Genomic DNA, 13,895 nt, shown 5'->3' on the forward strand with positions numbered 1-13,895 from the left:
GGAATGGGAATATTTCGAAATCTTATCCATACTAGCATCTTTGACATCACCATAGTAATGGCATCAAATTTTGGGAACCACGAGGCGATGAAGAGTCTAACACGTCTTGAGAACCAAGGCCCTTCTCGTAATACTTTCTCCAGATCTTCTTGAGTATCAAATTGAACCATGAAAAAACCCTTTGAACATAAATATATATCACGGTTTCAGTCTAAATCGAAAAGAACCATTGATGCAAATATTCATATCCTGGCTAAAAAGCATTAAATCTAAATATCAAGACCCTAGATTATAGTATAGGAAAAAAGTGATTTACCTCTTTTAAGTTTACCTCCATATTGGGAATTTATTCCACTTGATCTTCAATATATGGTTCTAGGTTTTATTGTGGTTGTTTCATTGATGTAGGAACCGTTCCCCGTGTTGCATCTTTGTAATATGTTGATCCTTCTATGTTCCTAGATCTTGATGCAACTCCATGCAATCTCAATAGAAATATAAGGCCAGAGTTTCTTGAGATGCCACATTCCTGGTATTAAAAAAGAGGATTGCATCTACTTCCCTTTGTATATGAGACATTGCACAGTTATTGGAACTTTAATATGATTCTCTATTCTCTACTTCAAGTTCCCATATATTCAGATCTAAAAACCCAAAAGGGGATAGAGGCCCCACTGAGGTTATTTAAAAATATCTAAAACCCCTCGATCTCAATTGAAGCTAAAAAAATTCGATCTGAGGATAATGAATATTTGAGACTAATAGATCATCTTAACTGGGGAAAAATACCCCCCTTTAAACTACCATCAGATATATTTATAAAGGGAAGTGCTCCATGAATCTCCCCCCCGCCCAACTCAAGAAAGCTAATACTCAACACCATCATAGATCCCAACATCCTTCCTTGGCCTAATATGGTGATGTCTAGCTCCTTGGAATATCCTTCCCCCATTGGAGCAAGAGTACAAATCCCTATGCTGATCTCAAGAGGCTTGGTCACTTACTCAAATCTCAAGCAAATAATCATAAATTTCAATTAAGTCCACTTAATTGCCATTCAATTTTAGAATAGAACCTTTGATAGGGATATGGATATGTGTATTGATGCTAGAAGACTATTTAAGACATTCTCCTTGTGTTAAATCAAAACCACAATCTCAAGAACTAGATCGAAAAATACATATTCAACATTGGCTACAAACTCACATCCGCTTCATCTTAAATCAAATATCAAAACTTAAGTAGGTGCATTAATTATTCACATTATTTTTCTTATGGAAGCCACAACATTGATAATTTCATGTTTGATAATATTATTTATTCAATGATATGATTTATTTGTCATCAATTTCATTTTTTTTCCTAGGAAGAAAATTGCAATCTCATTGCTAAGAACAAAATTACATTTTGCAAATATTATAAGCATTCAAGTATGGGTGACCTCTTGACTCATTAGCAAAAAGTAAAATAAAAAACGGAAATTCCAAAGAATAAGTTTAGTGTTATAGTAATCACTTAGATTCTCTTTATTTCCCTTCTTTCTCTAGACCTTCTATTATCCCCTTGAAGGAGGGTACACAGGTACCATTTTCATGTCATTCATGATCACTACTGGAGTTGGTTCTTTGTTTTAATCTAAAATTTCTGATACACGTACTCTCTTTGTTACCACCATCCTATCCTCTTTGTATGCCATAGCTCTAGGATGTTCTGAGATACGGGTTGGATCTGAATATGGACCATTCAACACATGGGGAGTAGCTCTACCACAAACCTGGGTACTCATATCCTCTTATTTTGTGTGGTTGTCTATGAGTTCCCCTTCTTCTTCTTCTTCTTCTTATTCTCGGACATTGGGGTTAAAAGGATTCCAACCTTCTATTTTATGAATCGACCCACTTTTCTTTATTGGAGTCTTTGATGGCCCAGCCCTGTGGTGACGTGGACAACGTACCCACATGATCACTCTACAGGCCCTCGCTGTCACTGTTAGAGTTAAAGTCAAATCTGCCTTCAATCTGCAATTAATAATTACACCCTTTCTTCCGGTTGGTATGGCCACCTGCCGGTTCACCCGGTCTATATGCTTCCCGCCCTTGTTAAACCCTATTTGCTGAGTTTTCAGGTCATTTTACTCTGTCACTAAGTTGAGGTTACTCTGTTTCTTTTTTCGCCGTCGCTCCCCGGGCTCGAACCTGATCCGCTCCTTGGTCTTTCTATGGACCTTACTCTCTGTCCATGTCTTGGGTCTTACCCTATTGCGGCTTCTGGTGATAAACTGCGTCTCCGGGCTTTCGTTGCTGGGTTAACGAGTTGTTTGAGCGCACATGATTCTTCCGATCTTCACCTGTGTGCAATGGTAAGTTTCTGGTTTTGATATGAGCTCTCTAACGCTTGGTTCTTCCGGCTTTCATTACTCAGTTATGGTTACTGTACAGGTGGTCTGCAACTTTGGCGCTCCCGCTTTGCTGGGTTCCTCTTCGCCCTCAAAGGTAACTTATCATTCTCTGATTCACTTTGCTCCGGTTCCTGCGACAACTACTCACAGCTTATTGTGCCTTGTTCAGTTAGGGTTATCGGGTTCTGTCTCGGCTGTCTCCTGGTCGACTTATTTGTAAGTTTTATGACTTCCTTACGCTGCACACCTCTTGTTCTTGGCTCTCTGGTTTCATTATAACGCTGATTTGCTATTTTCTATCTAACCTTGCTTTGCTCTAGATGCAGGTTGATCTGGTGGCTAGCTATCGAGGTTTTAGGGTTCGTTCAACCTCCGGCTCCATTCAACCCTGTCTCTCTTCGCAAACTGGTAGGGTTTGCTCCCTCGTTAGTATAGCTGTAGATTTCGTTAGTATTACTGTAGGTTGTGGAGGGTTTGAACAGTTGAAGTGTTTGCCTGCGTCGTTTGCATGGACTCGGCCGTGTCTCTTCCGGCGGTTGTAATTTCTATGTCTCTGTTTCTTCTGCAACTACTTTGTGGTTTCGGCCTTGGAAAGACGTTGGTACTTTGATAGTAGTAAGGGCTTTGTAAATGGTTTAACACAGTAAGAGTCCACAATCCCGTGGCAGATTTTGTTCCGTTGAACCTTCCTTTCTGTATACAATGTCTATATTATTTTTATGAAAGAAAATTAAAGCAGTGATGGTGTTTATTGGTACCTGTTGCCTTTGTAAGGTTCTGTAATCTCGTTTGCTGGAGTTATGTGTCCACAGCGCTTTTTCTTGCTTCAATGTATCGGTTGTCTGTATAATATTTGTTGTCGACTTGATTTCAATTAGATGTCTGTAACGCCCTTTGTTGTTTCAATTCCTGTTACAGTTAGTCTCTATCTGTTCCAAATTCATTCTTAAAATACACAGTAAAGATTGTACACAACATATGGAAAATATCAGCAATAGATTGTCTCTTTTGTAAATAGATTAGCTCTGTTACAGAGGGTTTTGGTCTTGCTATCTGTTACTCTCGTCCTGAGGGGGAGTCTCTCCCTGTTACATTCTTTTTTTGTTTTTAAATTACATGGAAGCATAACTGCTTATTGAACTGTTCTACCTGAATCCTGTAACTGTCATTTAGTTTCTTTTAACAAAAATTTAACTAAACATTATTCCTTTCCTAAGCTAAACAACTTGTAATTTAAAATGTTCTGAAATAAAATGAAACAAACAATAATTAAAGAAAGGACAACAACCAACTTAGTGACCTGTCCACCCAAGCCTGGAATCTTTGTCTTGTTTCTGTTCTCCCGTGAGTCAGTCAACTGTCATATGTCTCCTCGGAGCTGGATGCTCCTGCATCAGGCTCCCGGGGTGGTAAAAAGTCATGGCTCCGTTCCATGAGGTCGTCAACAGAATAGCCCGCTTTTTGTATCTGCGTTGCGTTGAGCCATGAACTGTCCTCTATTGGACGGTTCTGCCACTTGACTAAATACCGCAGATATTCCTTCCTGCGTGTGCGCCTAGCTACCTGTGTATCCAGAATTCTTTCGATCTCAAGGGGTGGTGCCGTTGGCAACTGTCTCGTCCATGAATCTTCTCCGTAGCTGGTGTTCCGTGGTGTTGTTGCTGCTGCATCACTCTCCGAATCAGCGACATAGGGAAACAGATCTGCCACGTTAAAAATGGGAGAAATACCAATCCCGGGTGGCAACTGTATCTCATAAGCGTTCGCAGAAAATTTTCGGATGATTTTGCAGGGACCGATCTTCTTGAATTTTAATTTGTTGTACTCCCGTTTTGGAAACCTCTCCTTACGTAAATACGCAAGGACTTCATCCCCAACGTTAAACTGAACTTCCCGACGCCTTGTATCAGCTCGCTGTTTATACCTTTGACTGCTGTCCTGCAACTTCAGCTTGACCTGCTCGTGTAAATTGCTCATCGCTTGAGCGAAATCTTCCCCATCAACGCTTCGTTTCTCGAGTTTCCCCAAATCTCGTAATTCATGCACTCCTCGCGGATGCATGCCGTACAAAATCTGGAACGGACTGTAACCAGTGCTGCGGTTAGGGGAATCGTTGTATGCGAATTCCGCCTGAGCAAGTACACGGTCCCACATCCGGGAATTTTCCCCTGTTAAACTCCGAAGTAAGTTTCCCAGACTTCTGTTTACTACTTCCGTCTGACCATCAGTCTGCGGATGATAAGCGGAGCTGAACTGCAACTGGGTATTCAACTTTTTCCACAGAGTTCTCCAAAAATGACCAGTAAACTTTACATCCCTGTCAGAGATAATGGATCTTGGAAGTCCATGCAACCGAAAGATTTCAGTAAAGAAAAGATGTGCTATATAAGTGGAATCGTTGGTTTTCTTGCAAGGTACAAAGTGTGCCATCTTCGAAAATCGGTCAACCACAACCATTACTGAATCAAAACCCCGTTGTGTCTTCAGCAAACCCAGAACAAAATCCATGCTCACTGAATCCCATGGTCGGCTTGGAATCGGTAATGGCAAATAAAGACCAGTGTTTTGACTGTGACCCTTTGCTAGTTGACAAACTTTGCATCTACTCATGTACCTCTACACATCCCGCTGCAATTTTGGCCAGAAATAAAAATGCCGTACCTGAGCAATCGTTTTGTCTATACCAAAGTGTCCAGCCAGTCCCCCACTGTGTTTTTCCTGTATAATATTTTCCCGCATAGAACAGTTGGGAATACACAACTGCCCTCCCTTAAACAACAATCCTTCCTGTAAATTATAGTCTAACCACATGTTGTTATTTCTTAACAGAGGGTTTTGGCAGGCCTCATATGCATCCTTAAATTCGGTATCAGTCTGATATAGCTCTTTCAAGTGCTCAAAACCCAAGACCTGCATCGTGCTTTCCTGTAGAAGCAATGTTCTTCTACTCAGTGCATCCGCCACCTTGTTCGCTTGTCCACTAATGTGTTTTAGTACAAACGTAAAATTCTGCAGGTACTCAACCCAAGCTGCATGTTTATGGTTCAATTTATGCTGCTGCATAATGTACTGCAATGCAGAGTTATTTGTAAATAAAACAAATTCGTTACCTAACAGATAATGTCGCCAATGCTTCAAGGCTTGTACAATTGCGTAAAACTCTTTGTCGTAGGTTGAGTATTTCTGCCTGCTCTCGTTTAGCTTTTCACTGAAATAAGCGACCGGTCTGTCCTCCTGACTAAGGACTGCCCCAATGGCTGTACCACTGGCATCGCAACGAACTTGAAAAAGTTTGTTGAAATCAGGCAGCCTCAATATCGGTCTTTCAGTAATCTTCTTTTTCAAAATCTGAAAACTACTTTCTGCTGCTTCAGTCCAGTGAAAAGGCTGATTCACCTTCTTGATCGTATCCAACATAGGTGCGCAGATCTCGCTGAAATTTCTGATAAACTTCCTATAAAAACTGGCTAGTCCGTGGAAACTTCGGACTTCAAATAAACTTTTTGGAGAAGGCCAGCTAACTATAGCTGCCACCTTTTCTGGGTCCATTTTTAATTCATTTTCTGCAATGACAAATCCCAGATACACTAATTCTCGCTGAAAAAAAGTACACTTTTTCAGATTAATTAGCAGCTTGTTTTGCTGCAGCTTCCTCAACACACTCTGCAAATGCCTGAAATGCTCCTCTTTAGTCTTGCTAAAAATCAAAATATCGTCCAGGTAAACTATTACAAACTTACCATTAAATTCCTTCAGTACCTCATTCATCAGGCGCATGAATGTGCTGGGAGCGTTGCTCAACCCAAATGGCATCACCAGCCACTCATATAAGCCTTCATTTGTCTTGAAAGCTGTCTTCCACTCATCTCCTTCTCGAATTCGAATCTGGTGGTATCCACTCTTCAAGTCAATTTTCGAGAAATAAGCTGCCCCGCTCAGGCAATCCATCATATCGTCCATTCTTGGTAAGGGAAACCTGTACCTGACAGTAATCTTGTTTATGGCTCTGGAGTCGGTGCACATTCGCCATTCTCCTCCCTTCTTTGGAGCCAAAACGGTTGGTACTGCACAGGGGCTCATGCTTTCTCGAATCAAACCTTTGTCCAATAACTCCTGGACCTGTTTCCTGATTTCCTCATGGTCTTTAGGACTCATACGATAAGCTGCTTTATTCGGCAGGCTTGCCCCTGGTATAAAGTCAATACAGTGACTAATACCTCTCTTTGGTGGTAATTCATCTGGAAGGTCATCCACCACAATGTCCCCAAATTCTTGCAGCAACTTCTGAACTTCTTCGGGCAAATCTGATATCTGTGTATGTAGTACCACTGCCTTTGGTCTTCTTATGACAGCAAAATTTATTTCGCTGTCCTCAATCTGTTTTACAAACTCCTTTCCGCCCATCAGCAATGCCTTCACCCCACTCGTTTCTGCTGTATTTTCCTCCTTGATGGGTACAAGCGTGTGCTTGATCCCATCTTTAACAAACTTATAGCAATTAGTTTTTCCGTCATGAACTGCACTTCTATCAAACTGCCAAGGTCGTCCCAACAGTAGGTGACAGACATCCATTGGCATGACATCGCAAAGGATCTTATCCTTGTACCTACCAATCTGAAATTCCACCTCACATTGTTCGTCAACTAACAGCTGATGTCCTTTCTGCAGCCATGACACTTTGTAGGGAGTAGGGTGCTTCAATTTTTTTAATCCCAGCTTTTCTACCATCTCCACAGCCACTAAATTGTCGGTACTCCCACTGTCAATGATCAGTTTGCAGCACTTACCCTGTGACTTGCAAACAGTGCGGAACAAAGCTTTTCACTGATCCGGTTCTGCAACCTCTTTTGCTGGTTTCAACAGCACTTTATTCAACACCAAAGCTTCACCTGTCTCTGGTGCATTTTCTGCTTCTTGAGGTGCTGCCTCAGCATCCTTTGGCTGAGCAACATAAGCTCCTCTTCCACCTGCTGGTTCACCTTCAGGACAGTCATATGACTTGTGTCCCAATTTGTGGCAACGATAGCACTGGACAGTTCCCCTGCCCCGACCATTTCCTCGCCCTCGCTGAGGTGGTCGTCCTCCTCTAGTGCTATTGTCTTTTTCTGTTGTTCCAACAGACTTAGAGCTGCTGCCTTCTTCACTTAAACCTGTACCTCGGCCTCTTCCAAACATCTTACCTTTCCCCCTGCCAGTTCCACCTCCTCTCCTGGCATTTTGCTTCCGGTTAATTTTCTCCTCTGCCTTCAGCGCAAACTGATAGGCTTCATCCAATGTCCGGGGTGAAAGGATACCGATTTCATCCAGGATTTCCCCCCTTAAGCCATTCACAAATCTGGCTGTTTTCTCTGGGGTGTCTTCCACATATCCTGCCCGCAAATTCAACTTGTAGAACTCCTCTGTAAATTCTTTAACAGTCATTCCCCTTTGTTTCAAGTTCTGTACCTGTCTGTATAGCATAATCTGGTAATCTTTCGGCAGAAATTTCTCCTTCAGTTTGGCCTCCATTCGGGACCACTTCTTTATAGGCTGTTTGTGAAGCCTCTTCCGCTCCGCCTGAATGCTGTCCCACCACAAGGATGCATGTCCCTTCAGCTTGGTGGCGGCAAACTTCACCTGTTTATCCTCACTAGTTTCCTCAAATTCGAAATATTTGTTGACTTCACTTAGCCAATCCAATAACACGTCTGCGGACAGACTTCCGTCGTAAGTTGACAGCTCATGTTTTGGTTTATGACTCGACAGCAAAACTGACTTCAACAGTCGGAGTTCCGGTGTCACCCCCTCCAATTCATCCTCTGGTTCTGCCACATCTTCATCACTGTCATCTGCTGGGTTTCTCCTTCCCCCAGCTTCTACTGCTTCTAATCGTTCTCGCAAGACATGGATCTCCTCACGGAGTCCCTCTTCTGCTACCCTCCAGACTCTTCCTCTTCCTCTTCCCCTTTTGCCACCCTCCATTTCCTCCTACTCAACAAAACCCGCTCTGATACCACTTTTGATGGCCCAGCCCTGTGGTGACGTGGACAACGTACCCACGTGATCACTCTACAGGCCCTCGCTGTCACTGTTAGAGTTAAAGTCAAATTTGCCTTCAATCTGCAATTAATAATTACACCCTTTCTTCCAGTTGGTATGGCCACCTGCCGGTTCACCCGGTCTATATGCTTCCCGCCCTTGTTAAACCCTATTTGCTGAGTTTTCAGGTCATTTTACTCTGTCACTCAGTTGAGGTTACTCTGTTTCTTTTTTCGCCGTCGCTCCCCGGGCTCGAACCTGATCCGCTCCTTGGTCTTTCTATGGACCTTACTCTCTGTCCATGTCTTGGGTCTTACCCTATTGCGGCTTCTGGTGATAAACTGCGTCTCTGGGCTTTCGTTGCTGGGTTAACGAGTTGTTTGAGCGCACATGATTCTGCCGATCTTCACCTGTGTGCAATGGTAAGTTTCTGGTTTTGATATGAGCTCTCTAACGCTTGGTTCTTCTGGCTTTCATTACTCAGTTATGGTTACTGTACAGGTGGTCTGCAACTTCGGCGCTCCTGCTTTGCTGGGTTCCTCTTCGCCCTCAAAGGTAACTTATCATTCTCTGATTCACTTTGCTCCGGTTCCTGCGACAACTACTCACAGCTTATTGTGCCTTGTTCAGTTAGGGTTATCGGGTTCTGTCTCGGCTATCTCCTGGTCGACTTATTTGTAAGTTTTATGACTTCCTTACGCTGCACATCTCGTTCTTGGCTCTCTGGTTTCATTATAACCCTGATTTGCTATTTTCTATCTAACCTTGCTTTGCTCTGGATGCAGGTTGATCTGGTGGCTAGCTATCGAGGGTTTAGGGTTCGTTCAACCTCCGGCTCCATTCAACCCTGTCTCTCTTCGCAAACTGGTAGGGTTTGCTCCCTCGTTAGTATAGCTGTAGATTTCGTTAGTATTACTGTAGGTTGTGGAGGGTTTGAACAGTTGAAGTGTTTGCCTGCGTCGTTTGCATGGACTCGGCCGTGTCTCTTCCGGCGGTTGTAATTTCTATGTCTCTGTTTCTTCTGCAACTACTTTGTGGTTTCGGCCTTGGAAAGACGTTGGTACTTTCATAGTAGTAAGGGCTTTGTAAATGGTTTAACACAGTAAGAGTCCACAATCCCGTGGCGGATTTTGTTCCATTGAACCTTCCTTTCTGTATACAATGTCTATATTATTTTTATGAAAGAAAATTAAAGCAGTGATGGTGTTTATTGGTACCTGTTGCCTTTGTAAGGTTTTGTAATCTCGTTTGCTGGAGTTATGTGTCCACAACACTTTTTCTTGCTTCAATGTATCGGTTGTCTGTATAATATTGGTTGTCGACTTGATTTCAATTAGATGTCTGTAACGTCCTTCGTTGTTTCAATTCCTGTTACAGTTAGTCTCTATCTGTTCCAAATTCATTCTTAAAATACACAGTAAAGATTGTACACAACATATGGAAAATATCAGCAATAGATTATCTCTTTTGTAAATAGATTAGCTCTGTTACAGAGGGTTTTGTCTTGCTATCTGTTACTCTCGTCCTGAGGGGGGGGGTCTCCCCTGTTACATTCTTTTTTTGTTTTTAAATTACATGGAAGCATAACTACTTATTGAACTGTTCTACCTGAATCCTGTAACTGTCATTTAGTTTCTTTTAACAAAAGTTTAACTAAACATTATTCCTTTCCTAAGCTAAACAACTTGTAATTTAAAATGTTCTGAAATAAAATGAAACAAACAATAATTAAAGAAAGGACAACAACCAACTTAGTGACCTGTCCACCCAAGCCTGGAATCTTTGTCATGTTTCTGTTCTCCCGTGAGTCAGTCAACTGTCATATGTCTCCTTGGAGCTGGATGCTCCTGCATCAGTCTTTCTTTCCTATGGGAAGGTGTCTTATAGATGTCTTGTTTGAAAACATGTATTGACACTTAAATTCTATATTTTCATAATATAAGATTTGAACCCAATGAAAATATTTATGTTTCAACAATATATAATCTGGTATCAATTTTCTTAGATCTATTTCCACACAGATACAAGAAAACGTAAATATGTATTTCTCCATTGTTTCAACATCCATGTTCTGGAATGAGCTTAAAGTATTCCCAGTGTCATCAAGTACCTTTTTTATGCCAAAAAGGAATGGGAATATTTCGAAATCTTATCCATACTAGCATCTTTGACACCACCATAGTCATGGCATCAAATTTTGGGAACCACGAGGCGATGAAGAGTCTAACACGTCTTAAGAACCAAGGCCCTTCTCGTAATACTTTCTCCAGATCTTCTTGAGTATCAAACTGAACCATGAAAAAGCCCTTTGAACATCAATATATGTCACGTTTTTCAGTCTAAATCGAAAAGAACCATTGATGCAAATATTCATATCCTGGCTAAAAAGCATTAAATCTAAATATCAAGGCCCTAGATTGTAGTATAGGAAAAAAGTGATTTACCTCTTTTAAGTTTACCTCCATATTGGGCATTTATTCCACTTGATCTTCAATATATGGTTCTAGGTTTTATTGTGGTTGTTTCATTGATGTAGGAACCTTTCCCCATGTTGCATCTTTGTAATATGTTGATCCTTCTAGGTTACTAGATCTTGATGCAACTCCATGCAATCTCAATAGAAATATAAGGCCAGAGTTTCTTGAGATGCCACAGTCCTGGTATTAAAAAATAGGATTGCATCTACTTCCCTTTGTATATGAGACATTGCACAGTTATTGGAACTTTAATATGATTCTCTATTCTCTACTTCAAGTTCCCCATATATTCATATCTAAAAACCCAAAAGGGGATTGAGGCCCCACTGAGGTTCTTTAAAAATATCTAAAACCCCTTGATCTCAATTGAAGCTAAACAAATTCGATCTGAGAATAATGAATATTTGAGACTAATAGATCATATTAACCGGGGAAAAATACCCCCCTTTAAACTACCATCAGATATCTTTATAAAGGGAAGTGCTCCATGAATTCCCCCCCCCCCCCCCCACTCAAGAAATCTAATACTCAACACCATCATAGATCCCAACATCCTTCCTTCTAACAATGTTGAGGAATCACCGTTGTGTGAGGAGATCCATACTACTCTCCATCATTGATTTCATTTACAAACATATTAATTTGTAAAATACATGGATTCACTATCTAGTTGATCTATTTTAAGTATCTTAGGTTTAAAGGTAAAACATATGCAATTTGTAATATACCTGGATTCACATTCTCCATGGTTTATTTCAAGTAACATAGATTTAACAATGTTATTCATATCTAGTTGTTGTGCTTATATCAAAATTTCCATCAAAACCAAGGGATGTGAAGAAAAGGAGTACACTCTTAGTTAAAATATGAGAAATTTCTCAAACTTGCTATCTGATATGGCCATGAATTCATGAAGACTACTTAGGTACATGAGAACTACTTCAACAAATGGAAAGATTTCTTCATTATTTGATCTTGGGACTCTAAATATGAACAACACCCTTTTTCTTGTGTGTCCTAGGCTGCCATATTTGATATTCAATTTTAGTAAGCTTTGGTCACTAGACATCAACCACAATGTATTTGTTAGGAACATTCCTTACATTTCATGGCTCAAACATGTGATGGACTTCAACACCTACAACATTAATTTCAACAATATTGGAAGATAACATTGTGCTTATCAATGGCTAATGTCCCTCTATATGTAAGACCATATACCCATAGGCCTAAGATCTCTGAGCAACTTGGAAGAGCTATACTTGAGCTTCAACTAGGTCTTCAACATGTTTTTGTAGAGATTAGGCATCGTTGAAATCTCAAGGTCTAATATATATTGTGGAATTTTTGCTTCACCTTGAAACTAATCCCTCTCGAGCTAAGGAATCTTCGAAACTTAGAGAAGCTCTATCTCTACTCATCATATTTTCCTAAGCTCACTGAGAAACCTACAAGCATTGACACTTCTAGACATGTCTTAGAACAATTTAAATGGTTTCGTCTCACTAGAGCTCATGAAGATCCACTGACTAGTTCTCTAATTATTGGTTACCTCTGTCTCTATGGCAGTAAATTGTCTCATGAAATCCCTTGCAACGTCTAGGACTTTATGGAACTACAGAAGTTGGAATGGGACATTAATGGGCTCACAAGGTTCTTCCCAAATCACATATAAGATCTCTCAAATTTGAAATTTTTTTATTGTACATGAATAAACTGATAGGCCTAATACCACCATATATTGTTGACCTAAAAATAATTTTCCACATCGTTTTGTTTGCAAATTTCCTCTTGTTGTTTACAAATGCAATCTATTAGGATGTTTTTTGATGATCTCAATGTTCTTGTTTTGTCTATTGGACTTGGATTGCATGCACTCACTAAAGTACAATGCTCCCTGTAGTTGTTGATCTAGATACTAGTGATCCTTGCATACACATTGCAAATCGTTTCCCCAATAAAAATAATATAGTTCATGTATTTACATTTTATTGTTTTATTAATGTACTCATTCTATCAAATATATTATTAATTATATTATTTAAAACTATATATATATATATATATATATATATATATATATATATATATATATATATATATATATATATATATATATTCATTTTGTCTTTTTATAAATGAGAACATCCTATGCTACAACCTTCCACCAACTTAGAAATCAATAAATTGCACTAAATTCATTAGAGCACAATGGGTCCCATCATGACGATCCCGGTAGGAAAGAATTTTTGTCCATCAAACTTTCAAATATTTGCACTTAGTATCTTTATTTCCATTCTCTTTAACTTTGAAATAATCTTTTCCTTCATATTATTCTTCCAAGGTAAACAAATTCATAGTAGACTCAACATTGGCACTTTTGAAAGTGTAATATACAACACTTTTGTAAGCTCTTGTTTGCTTATCATGTAAAAAGTATACCCATATGCATAAAATAGTATCTTTATTCATCATAAAATGTTTCCATACTCAAAATAGTGGGGAAGGTCAATCTTACAAGAGGTGTCAGTGTATACATCTATGGTTCTTACTTTTGTATGTGGTGATGCACCCTAGAATTGTTGACCAGCTTCCTCGCTCCCATAATTACACTAAGAAGCCTCCTTAATGACTCCCTTATTTATGAGGTAAGCCTTTGAACAACTCCTTGATTGGTAAGTTGGTATTCCTTTTAGAACCAACGAAATGTACTCTACACCTAGGAGAGTTAGATCTGGAAGAGAAAAAATACCAAACACTTGTCTTCCTAGGGTTTTTCTAATGGTGGCTTAATTAAAAGTTTTGAGGAAGGTATTGGATATCATTGAGATTATTTCGATAATGGCATAAGTCATTTATATTGCGTTGGATTAATCGATTAAGCACACTCATATTCCTCCATAAAGGAAAATACACCACAAATGAAGCCACCAAAAATCCAAATTGATAATGATTGTACACTACAATGTATAAGATGTGAGGTGGTGAGGCAATGCTAGGAG

General features: G+C 39.9%; 1 long non-coding RNA gene across 1 annotated transcript; it reads left to right on the plus strand.

The window, feature by feature from the left end:
• Nucleotides 1-1,949: 1,949 nt before the first annotated feature.
• LOC149217380 (uncharacterized) lies at nucleotides 1,950-2,838 on the plus strand. Its single transcript, XR_016250664.1, has 2 exons — nucleotides 1,950-2,614; nucleotides 2,725-2,838. It is a non-coding gene; the product is annotated as an uncharacterized LOC149217380 (long non-coding RNA).
• Nucleotides 2,839-13,895: the final 11,057 nt, after the last annotated feature.

This window comes from Pinus tabuliformis, chromosome 1_1 (assembly GCF_031772625.1).
Source record: "Pinus tabuliformis cultivar Carrire ecotype Pingquan chromosome 1_1, CPIR1, whole genome shotgun sequence".
NCBI lineage: Eukaryota > Viridiplantae > Streptophyta > Pinopsida > Pinales > Pinaceae > Pinus > Pinus tabuliformis.